The sequence below is a fragment of the Rattus norvegicus genome, chromosome 17 (assembly GCF_036323735.1).
Source record: "Rattus norvegicus strain BN/NHsdMcwi chromosome 17, GRCr8, whole genome shotgun sequence".
NCBI lineage: Eukaryota > Metazoa > Chordata > Mammalia > Rodentia > Muridae > Rattus > Rattus norvegicus.
This window is the reverse complement of record NC_086035.1, coordinates 53,811,700-53,822,500: the sequence shown is the minus strand read 5'-3', so window position 1 is coordinate 53,822,500 and position 10,801 is coordinate 53,811,700.

Sequence of the window (10,801 nt, the reverse complement as noted above, 5' to 3'; positions counted from 1 at the left end):
AGAATGGCTAAGATCAAAAACTCAGGTGACAGCAGATGCTGGCGAGGATGTGGAGAAAGAGGAACACTCCTCCATTGTTGGTGGGATTGCAGACTGGTAAAACCATTCTGGAAATCAGTCTGGAGGTTCCTCAGAAAATTGGACATTGAACTGCCTGAGGATCCAGCTATACCTCTCTTGGGCATATACCCAAAAGATGCCCCAACATATAAAAGAGACACGTGCTCCACTATGTTCATCGCAGCCTTATTTATAATAGCCAGAAAATGGAAAGAACCCAGATGCCCTTCAACAGAGGAATGGATACAGAAAATGTGGTACATCTACACAATGGAATATTACTCAGCTATCAAAAACAACGACTTTATGAAATTCGTAGGCAAATGGTTGGAACTGGAAAATATCATCCTGAGTGAGCTAACCCAATCACAGAAAGACATACATGGTATGCACTCATTGATAAGTGGCTATTAGCCCAAATGCTTGAATTACCCTAGATCCCTAGAACAAACGAAACTCAAGACGGATGATCAAAATGTGAATGCTTCACTCCTTCTTTAAATGAGGAAAAAGAATACCCTTGGCAGGGAAGGGAGAGGCAAAGATTAAAAGAGAGACTGAAGGAACACCCATTCAGAGCCTGCCCCACATGTGGCCCATACATATACAGCCACCCAATTAGACAAGATGGATGAAGCAAAGAAGTGCAGACCGACAGGAGCCGGATGTAGATCGCTCCTGAGAGACACAGCCAGAATACAGCAAATACAGAGGCGAATGCCAGCAGCAAACCACTGAACTGAGAATAGGACCCCCGTTGAAGGAATCAGAGAAAGAACTGGAAGAGCTTGAAGGGGCGCGAGACCCCAAAAGTACAACAATGCCAAGCAACCAGAGCTTCCAGGGACTAAGCCACTACCTAAAGACTATACATGGACTGACCCTGGACTCTGACCCCATAGGTAGCAATGAATATCCTAGTAAGAGCACCAGTGGAAGGGGAAGCCCTGGGTCCTGCTAAGACTGAACCCCCAGTGAACTAGACTGGTGGGGGTAGGGTGGCAATGGGGGGAGGGTTGGGAGGGGAACACCCATAAGGAAGGGGAGGGGGGAGGGGGATGTTTGCCCGGAAACCGGGAAAGGGAATAACACTCGAAATGTATATAAGAAATACTCAAGTTAATAAAAAAAAATAAAAAAGGTTGTTTACACAATGAAGCAGTGGAAAAATTATATAGAGGCATATTTGTGACTCTTAAAATCAAGGTGTTTAAGGGAAAGGAAAGTGAGATGAAACATCCTCTGGTTGGCCTTATTAGCCAGCATTTATTGAGTATGAACCAGATATGAGGAAACCTCTCAAAGGCTTAGATGCTTTGTTCCCATGGAATGATGCAAGATCATCAGTGGTTGGCAGCACCAGACTATGCTGGGACTTATGACTCTAGAAGACCCTGATGGGCACTCAGCGTCAGCAACATCAAGGCATGTGTCCAAACATGGAGATGCTTTCTGTTCATAAAATTGGCTTAGGCTCATGATAAACATAATGGTAACTAATTACACATTAAATTTATCATTTAATGTATTACTTTATGTGCTCCCATTTTAGCTAATTACACTTCAGACCCTCATTCTGTCACTGCTTTCTGATGGGGAATAAAGTGATTCAGATTGGGAGGTAAACCATGATTTGTGTTGTCTCATTTTGATTAGAAGAAAACTATGGTCAACAGAGAATAGTTATGAGTAAGAGAATGAGCTGGAAGGATTGGATCTGATGCAGAGATGTCAGGAAAGTTCGAGAAGGCCCCTTCTTGTCAGGATCTTGCTATGTACTGGGTTGTAAAAATAGTCCTTATCAACTTTTTGCATGTATTCTTTTCCTTAGAACTGCGTCAAGGATAGAAACTAAGGACATATTTTAATTACTTTATTCTTTCATGACAGGGACATTTTCCTCATTCCCTTTTTTGGTTATTTTCAACCACTGGAAAGAAGCTTTATCTGTACTGAATGTCTCACACACTCCACGATCTTGGGTGACTACAACATCCTGACTTTGGAGAGGTGGAATCTGGCAGGTCAAGAGTCAAGTTATCTTGAGCCGTCTCAACCCTAGTATAGTCACTTTCAACCTGTGTCTGACCTAACAGCCCCATGACTATTAGGTCACCCTGTCACAATGTACTGCAGAGTTTACGTTGTCAGCCTCGACGGATTATCATCTAAGATTGCTGTGAGGTAATGTCTGAGACTATAAGAAAAATCTCCCTGCTTTGCTGCAGCACTGCCTCATGGCCCTGGCTATGTAATTAATAAATATTAACATATGATATCCTTTCCATGTGGTTATAAAAAGTCATGAAGTCTCCTGTCCTTTGTATATGTGTTTCTGGATAGTCACTCAAATTTATCTTAGAATGGATTATTTTCTTTTTCTTAGTAGAATCGTTACATTTGAGCCCAAACCCACAGTCACTTAAATCAAGCAGTTGTTGAATATTCTCATTAATTCTGATGTGCTTGCTCCTACTTGGTCAACCCATGTTCAACCCACAAAATAAAGCAGCACCTTTCATCTGTCAGAGGAAAGGAACTGATTTTGTATTAATTTTTATTAGAAATTCCTGAAACACAGTTTGCACTTTTCAATCTATTTGCTCTACTATTTCTTGTAGCTTAAGAAATATTTCTTATAATTTATTTGACTTCCTGTCCACTTTCTAGTCTGGATTTCAACTTTTTGAATCTAAAATGACAAATTCTGTTTCTTCCTTTTTTAACCCTTTTCCATTCTCCCATTTTTCATCTCTTGGTATGTTTCCATCACAAAGAGATGATGATGATGGTGATGATGACGATGATGGTAATGATGGTGGTGGTGGTGATGATGATGGTGATGATGTCACTGTTGCTCATTGAGTCATGAGTGTCCCCTTTATGAATCATGTTCTCTGATATGCGAACAGTTAACAAAATATGTAAATTATTCACTCTTTCATGTGTACAAATTTATGTGTTGGGATTTTGAGTTTGTTGGTGAAGGTTAGTGCTTGAATGTTTTTAAGACATTATTTCTAAGGCCATTGAAATCTACAGTGTTACTTACATTCCAACAACCTCTGCTGAGATGTATGTCTTCTATATCCAGATTCCAGAGGTGCAATCTGTCAGGTCAATAGTCAAGTTATCTTGAGCTATCTCAACCCTAGTAATTGTCCCTTTCAACCTATGTCTGATTTAACAGCTCCATGACTGAGAAACCAGAGCTTAGTGAGTTAAGCCATGTTTTGGGCTTTCCTCAACACATGTGGGTGTAGAATCTACCTTAGATCTTCTCATTCCTGGTTCAGGAAGCTATGGTTGTGAGATGGGCATTGTCTCATTCTGTTCTGATTTAACTTTATGAAGTTTATATCCTAAAAATTGGAGGAAAAAGAAAACAGCTTGGAAAGTTGGTTCTGATTAGATAAACTCCAATTAATACCTTAGGATTGGGTTAGTGCCAATGTTTCACTAGAAGCTTTCTTTAGATCCTCTAACAACCTTGTGAGCTATAACAGGAGAAAGTCTTCAGTAACAATTAATTCTAATATTTTAGGGTTCTTGTGATAATAGCAGAAAGTTTGGAAGGCACAAAGATTATAATTCACAGAAGTAAACCAATTGAGACACCACACTTTCTACCATCCAGACTTAGAGGAGAGGAAACAGGCTAGGCCTCAAGCAAAAAACTCACCCACTCCCACAGTCTACACACCAGCAGAGCAATAGGCACAGTCCATCTAGAATATTCAGAGACAATATACTATCACCATGCCTGAGGAAAACCAGAGGTATAGCAGCTGAAAAAATAAAAAAGCTCAATGGTATAGAAACAAAGAAGTTTCTCAAGGTAAAGAACGACACTTTTTTTTTCTCCAAAATGTTTTAGAACAAATTAAGCCCAAAGTCAGAGGAAACTGTTGACTTATAGTTTCAGTTTATATGAACATTTTTACTTTTCTCTGGTCAGGAAGAAAGAAAGAAAGAGAGAAAGAAAGAAAGAAAGAAAGAGAGAAGGAAAGAAAAGAAAGTAGAAGAGAGAGATGATAGAGTTGAAGTTCCAGGATTCAGAGCAAAAATATAGAAAATATGAGAGAAAAAAGAACATTTGGGATATTAATTCTAAAGCTTCAATAACTAATTAATTAACCTTGTGATCTATGGTGCCACAATGTGCCTCCATTAAGGTCATGATTATTGTTTTTCATATATTTTGATAAAATTAATCATTGATGTATGCCAAAGTTTCCATTATAGCAGAGCATGGGCAAAGGTTTAAAGCCACGGGATCTTGTTATATGCTCTACCATTCTTCAGTGGAACAAAGAACTATATTATGAACATAATGAGAGGCGAAATGAGCACAGCACAGTTCTTGACTGTACTTAGAAGTAGGGAAGAGAAAATAGGTTAAACTCTTCACTGGTTGGATGCCAGTGTGGACTGATGTTCAAAGGTAAGGTTCTGAAGAAGTTGGTGTATTATGTTAGGGTCATGGAAAGGGAATCAATAGCTAGTCTCCGTATGGGTATGTACAAGGGTCTCAGAGAATATGTGACGGCAGGGGATGAGTTAGAAATTATCAACATCTGCTGAACCCATAAAGTAGGGATTGTCACTGAAAAAGAGTTTGAATCTAGACCGACAACAGACATATGACCATAGCAGAGAGGGAAAGGAAGCTCCCAATGAGTCAGGACCCATGGGCCAGAGTATCAAGAGAGCCAGGAAACACGGGCAATTTGGGGAGAGGTGGCGAAGGGAGAAAACACAATAAAATTTTCTAAGTGGCAGATTCTTGCTACTGTTTGTGAGAAGAGTTTTAGTGGCTTTCCAGAGACAAGGCACTTCAGTGTTCTTTTATTATTTATTAGTATATGTAAACTAACATGCTCTGTATGTATATTTTCAATGTCAAAGTATACAGCTAATGTTTGCTTGCCAACCTTTAGCACCATTCCAATTCACAGCCCTTTTGGAGTTTGTTTTTCCAGGATTTCCTTCCAATAGGCCTAATTCCCCATCCTTCTCTTTACATCATGCCAACATCCCGCTTGTTCTAGTGTCAGTAAGCTGCAATTCACTCTCAGTTTTACCCTAAATAGTTGCTCTTCCCTCATGTCTCTTCACATTGAATCCTCAGTGAATAGCATTTCCTCAAGTCAAGCAGCTTCCCAGTTCTGGAACACATGGGTAAGGATAAGAGTGGGGACAAGTGCTACGGCTTAGAGTCTTTGCTCAATTACCCCTCCAATGCATGTGCTGGAGACATATTATTTGGCACATACATGTGTGTGTGTGTGTGTGTGTGTGTGTGTGTGTGTGTCTTTATCTATAAATGTAAACAGTAAGCAAACCTGCTTTTCAAAGGATTGCTTAGTGAATTAAAAAAGCAGTAACACCTGGATTTGACTCATGTTTCAAATGGAGAGGAGAAAACTGAGTGTAGAGCTACCAGGAGGCCAAAAGAAAAGTTTGGAGCATTAGGACAGAGAATGAGCAAACCACAGATCTGGTGGCTGTGACAGAAACCAAATTGCTACCAGTTGAAGCGGACAGGATCTAGTTGGAGGTTAAACTTAAGAAGCCTTCCCTTTGAAGCACACTGGTGTCCAGAGAGGCTAGTTGCCTGGCTGCTGTAGGGCAAGCTTCTTATCTACCACATGCTTCCCTGAGACTTTCTCCCTTACCTCCAACCAGGACTACTCTTCCAAATATTTCACAGGCTTCTCTTCTCACAGTTTCATCTTAAATATGGAGCTCCAGTATCCTTAAAGCTTCTCTTCCTCGGATTTTGGACTCCACATGAGATAGAAACTCCACTGGAGTTAACTATCCTGAACCCTTGGGGCTCTCAGAGACTGAACCACTAACCAAAGAACATATACCAACCAAAGAACATACATGGACTGGACCTAGGCCTCCCTGCTCATATGTAGCAGATGTGAAGCTTGACCATTATATGGGTCCTGAACAATTGGAGTGGGTACTATCACAAAAGCTGTTGCCTGTCTGTGGGATATGTTCTTCTAGCTGGGCTGCCTTGTCTGTTCTTAGTGGAAGAGGTTGCACCTAGTCCCACAGAGACTCGATTGCCAGAATAAGAGGATACCAGAGAAGGGCTCCACTCTCTCAGAGGACAAGGAGAAGGGGATGAGTGACCAGGGGGAAGGGGCAGTGAGCAAGATGTAAAGTGAATAAATAAAAATAACATGAAAAAACAACCTAAAAAATTCTCTTCCTCTCAGCCTCTGCTCCTTCCAGCAAAGACATTTGTTGCTATGAGAAACAGATACCCTGAGGATGATGTCTCAAAATCATCGATGACAGGAAAAAAGTGTTTCCAGTCCTTTGTATTTATAGACTGAAATTTGAACTCAGAATCCCATCCCAATGTTAAACAGCTGTCAGAAGCTGGGCTTGACGGTATAGGCCTGCAATTTCAGCTATGCAGTAGATTTGGGTAAGGGGATTGAAAGTTCTAGGTTCCTCTGGGTTACAGAGTAAGTGCAAGGCCGGCCTGGGAAATAGAATGAGACTCACAGTAAAAACTAAAAAGTGGGCTAGCCACATAGAGCACAGTGATAGGCTTGCTCAGTGAGCATGAGACTCTAGATTCAATACCCAGTGTCACAAAACAAACATCCAGTTATCAGAGACACCACAGTGAGGAATGTTTCCTTATTTGAAGACAGTACAGGGTTGGGGGAGGGCGGTAATGGGGGGGAGGATGGGGAGGGGAACACCCATATAGAAGGGGAGGGGGAGGGGTTAGGGGGATGTTGGCCCAGAAACCCGGACAGGGAATAACAATCGAAATGTAAATAAGAAATACCCAAGTTAATAAAGATGAAAAAACAACAACCTCCTTATAGACTACAAAGGGCTGTGATACTGCATAGGGAGAAGGACTTTATAAGATGCTTTAAGGAGTAGCACCAACCACGATTTTTTTATAGTCTGCATTTTCTTTTCCTCCTTCTGGTAATTTCTTGTAAATACAAAGAAAAGTCACTTTACATTTGAGTGTTCAGTTAACCTTCAATTTGAGTAACTGAATAGAGTTGAATTGTGCACCTTCTGAAGTCAGGGGCATCCTGCATATTATTTGACATGTCCACAAAAAAAATAATAAATTGGTCCCTGGGCAAGCAAGGCAAAGGGGGTAAAGATAGTAAGTTCATTAATTTAAAAAAAAAAGACAAACTATTTAAAAACGAGTCACAGGGATTGGAAGAGATTGCTCAATGTTTATGAACAAGACCTTTCAGAGGGCTCTGGTGTGGTTCTGAGCACCCATGTAGGTGGCTTACAAACGCCTGAACCTCCAGCTCTGGGGAATCTTACAGCACTGACTTTTTTGGGCACTCTTTTTTTTTTTTGGTTCTTTTTTCAGAGCTGGGGACCGAACCCAGGGCCTTGTGCTTCCTAGGCAAGTGCTCTACCACTGAGCTAAATCCCCAACCCCATTTTTGGGCACTCTTAATGGATACAGTATCACCCCAATGTAAGTAAATAAAATAAATCTTTAAAAGGTGAATCACCAGAAAAGAAATAAAATGACAACCAAGGTATTTTGCCTAAATTCTGCCACTGATAGAAAAGAATTCAGCAAAATAGCAAAGACAATTTCACCTTTAAACCTAAAGATTTTCAAACCAACAATTACTTACATGTTTGAGAAAATTGTAGAACCAAACAAAAACACATGTCAAAAATATAACAGAAGGAAACATTTTTTAAAATAAATGGGTTTTCTATAAATAGAAAACTATTGCAGTTAAAAAAATACTATTTAATGATTTATCATTATTAAATGACAAATTTTCAGTAAGGACAGATACAGAAGGCTAAAGTTTACATATGCTAGGTTGCTATGAAGCTCTTGGTTGGCATGATGGAAAGCCTTTTGGATATTTAGGATTAAAAAACAAAATGTTAAAAAATACTGAGAAGAAAGCGCAGGTGAATGTCAACTGGATTTCCTGATAGGAGAACATCAACATCCATGAAGTTTGCTAGAATGGTCTGAATAGAAACAGTCTTTTTTTTAAATACTGTAAACAAATGAAATGACGTAGAAAACAGGAGAAAAGTCATTACAATACAGGAATTCCTTAATAATAGTGAAATATGCTTCTGTTAAATTGTACATAATTTAATTTGTTTGAAACATGAAATTCTAAAATATAGCAGTGACTCAAAAGAAACTCGCAAATGAACAATGAAATGTTTAATGTTAATGAGCAACTTAGAAACTCAAATATAAAAAAAATGAACATGTAATTTATCTTGAAAGGAGAATTAGAACTAGGCTGAGACTCAGGTTGAAACACAGGGAAGAGGCCACACTCTTACACACTCTTCCACTATTAGGACTTGGAAGAGGGTAATTTGGTAACTTGGATGGGGATATTGAATATGTCCACATTTCCGATCCAATAACTCATCAGGAATTTGCCTTAAGGAACTAATAGGACATGAACTTTTTCAAGAAATGAGGCCATTGAAAATAGTCAACGTATAATGAATGATAGACAAAAAAAAATGTCAGTTTAACCAATTACAATTCCTTTCCAATTTCGTTTTATACATACATCAAAATAGCCAGTATTCTGGGGAGGGAGAGCACATGGATTCACATTCTTACACTTACACACATTTTTATATTCTGTGTGGTGAGTATATGTTACTTTTAAACTCAGGATGTGTCATTTGAACAGCAAAGACCGGGTGCCTCAGCAATCCTCTGAAGTTTCCTTCTATGTGAATACACCAGAAGAGGGAGCTGCTGCATCTTTCCAAGGGAGCAGCAGCTCAATCACTTGGTAAATCTGGAATATTCTCCCAAGTCCGTAAGACTTACTTTCCTTGGTGGTCACTTTGGGTTGTTATTATTGTTGTTGTTATTGTTGTTGTTGTTTGTTTCTTTTTTTCTGCTTCAGAAATTTTCATGAGTTTCTAGTGATTCGGTGGGCACTTCCTCTAGTCCCAACACTAACAAACATGATTTGTGTTTGGTGAGTCTTTGCTCTGACTCCAGCAGGGCATCTTCAGGAATTCAGGAACACAACTTCATCGGATGAGGAGTGGAGTAAAGCATGAACTTGGCCATAGAGAGGCTGAAAAGTGCCACATGCACAGCTAAGGAACTTGAATCAGTTATCTGGATGTACCCGTACCTTAATGTACCTTTGTGTAAGGAAGCTTCCAACTTGGACATCCTATGGTTGCTCTGTGTAATTGATTTATCATGCAACATTTTCAGGTTGGTCCTTCCTGTCATTCTGTCATTTCAGGTTGGTCCTTCCTGTCATTTTCATGATTCAATACTCATGTATACAAGTAGTAACGTATCTCACTTAGTTATTTTGTTCTTCGATTGTGCAGTCAATCTTACCAGTATCTTACTATCCCAGGATTCTGGCCCTCTCTTTTCTTCAGACATTGTATCTCTCATATGTGCCTCACTATACTTTATCCTTACTCAGTAAAATACAAATAAGGAAATCAGTGAAGGCCTCTGTAAATAATCCCTAGTAGATGCACGTTTATGAGCTTAAAGACAAGTCAGATTACAGTAAAACTTTTTTCCCTGAAGTGGTGTGTGTGCGTGCGTGCGTGTGTGTGTGTGTGTGTGTGTGTGTGTGTGAGAGAGAGAGAGAGAGAGAGAGAGAGAGCACTCAGCGCTCACACACATCATCATCATCGTCGTCATGGGAACAGTCAGTATATGTATAGTCAATAGGAAAGACAGGTTGGATTGGTAGTAATTCCTATAATCCAAGAACTTGGATGTGGAAGCATGAGTGCAAGGTGGCAAGGTCAAGCTCAGTATGGGCTGTGTGAGCTCGTCAAAAAAAAAAAAAAAGCAAAAAACAAAAAAAAAGAAAAACAAAAACAAAACAAAACAAAAAACCAACAAACATAAAATGGGAGAGTATAGGATGCAGTAACCTTGGCCATTTCTGAGCTACCTACCTTCTTCCCTTTAACCACCTTCCTCTTCAGTTTCCAGAAGTTCCCTACAGAGTAAGTAGGAGTAAATGAGGAACTGACCACACAAATGTGAGCTGGCTTGGGACTTTCAAGCTACTGTGCAAGCTGAGTATGCAGTTGGGTTTCCCTTTCCCTAATCTACCCCAGTACCCAGATACACAATGTTTGCATGTCTTCCCAGTGTTTAATGTAGAAGGACAGGGAAGGCTCATTTAAACAATGTAGCTTTTTAAGAAAGAAAAAAAAATACCACGCATGGCCATATTGTCTACACAGCACAGTGTTTTATGTGCTGGCTTTGTAATGATGCTTTCATATTGCATGATTGTTATCTGTGGAAGATGTGCATTGTGACCAGCTCTCCCCAGTCAGGGGAGCTGCACTACATAATCTCCACCAACAGGGATTTCTTCAGAAGTCCTCAAATCTGAAAATAGTGAGTTTATCCCCACACAGTATCACTTCAACAACCCATGTGTCGATTCACCAACTTTTGCCACTCTCCCAATGGAACCTTCAAATTGTAGAGCTCAGATGTGCAGAATCCAAGACCTCGGTCACCACCAAGACAGTCCAGAACTGTCTTCTGCAGTAGGATGCTGCCAATAGGGTCAGAGAGAAGCAGAAGTCATTTGGAATGCTATCCTTTTTAGAAAGTGCCTCAGTCTCTAGTGCAGGAAGAAGCTGCTCCCTTCTGGAATAAGGACCCTTAGTGAGACTTGGCTCTTGCACACCTCCATGTGGAAAACTAACT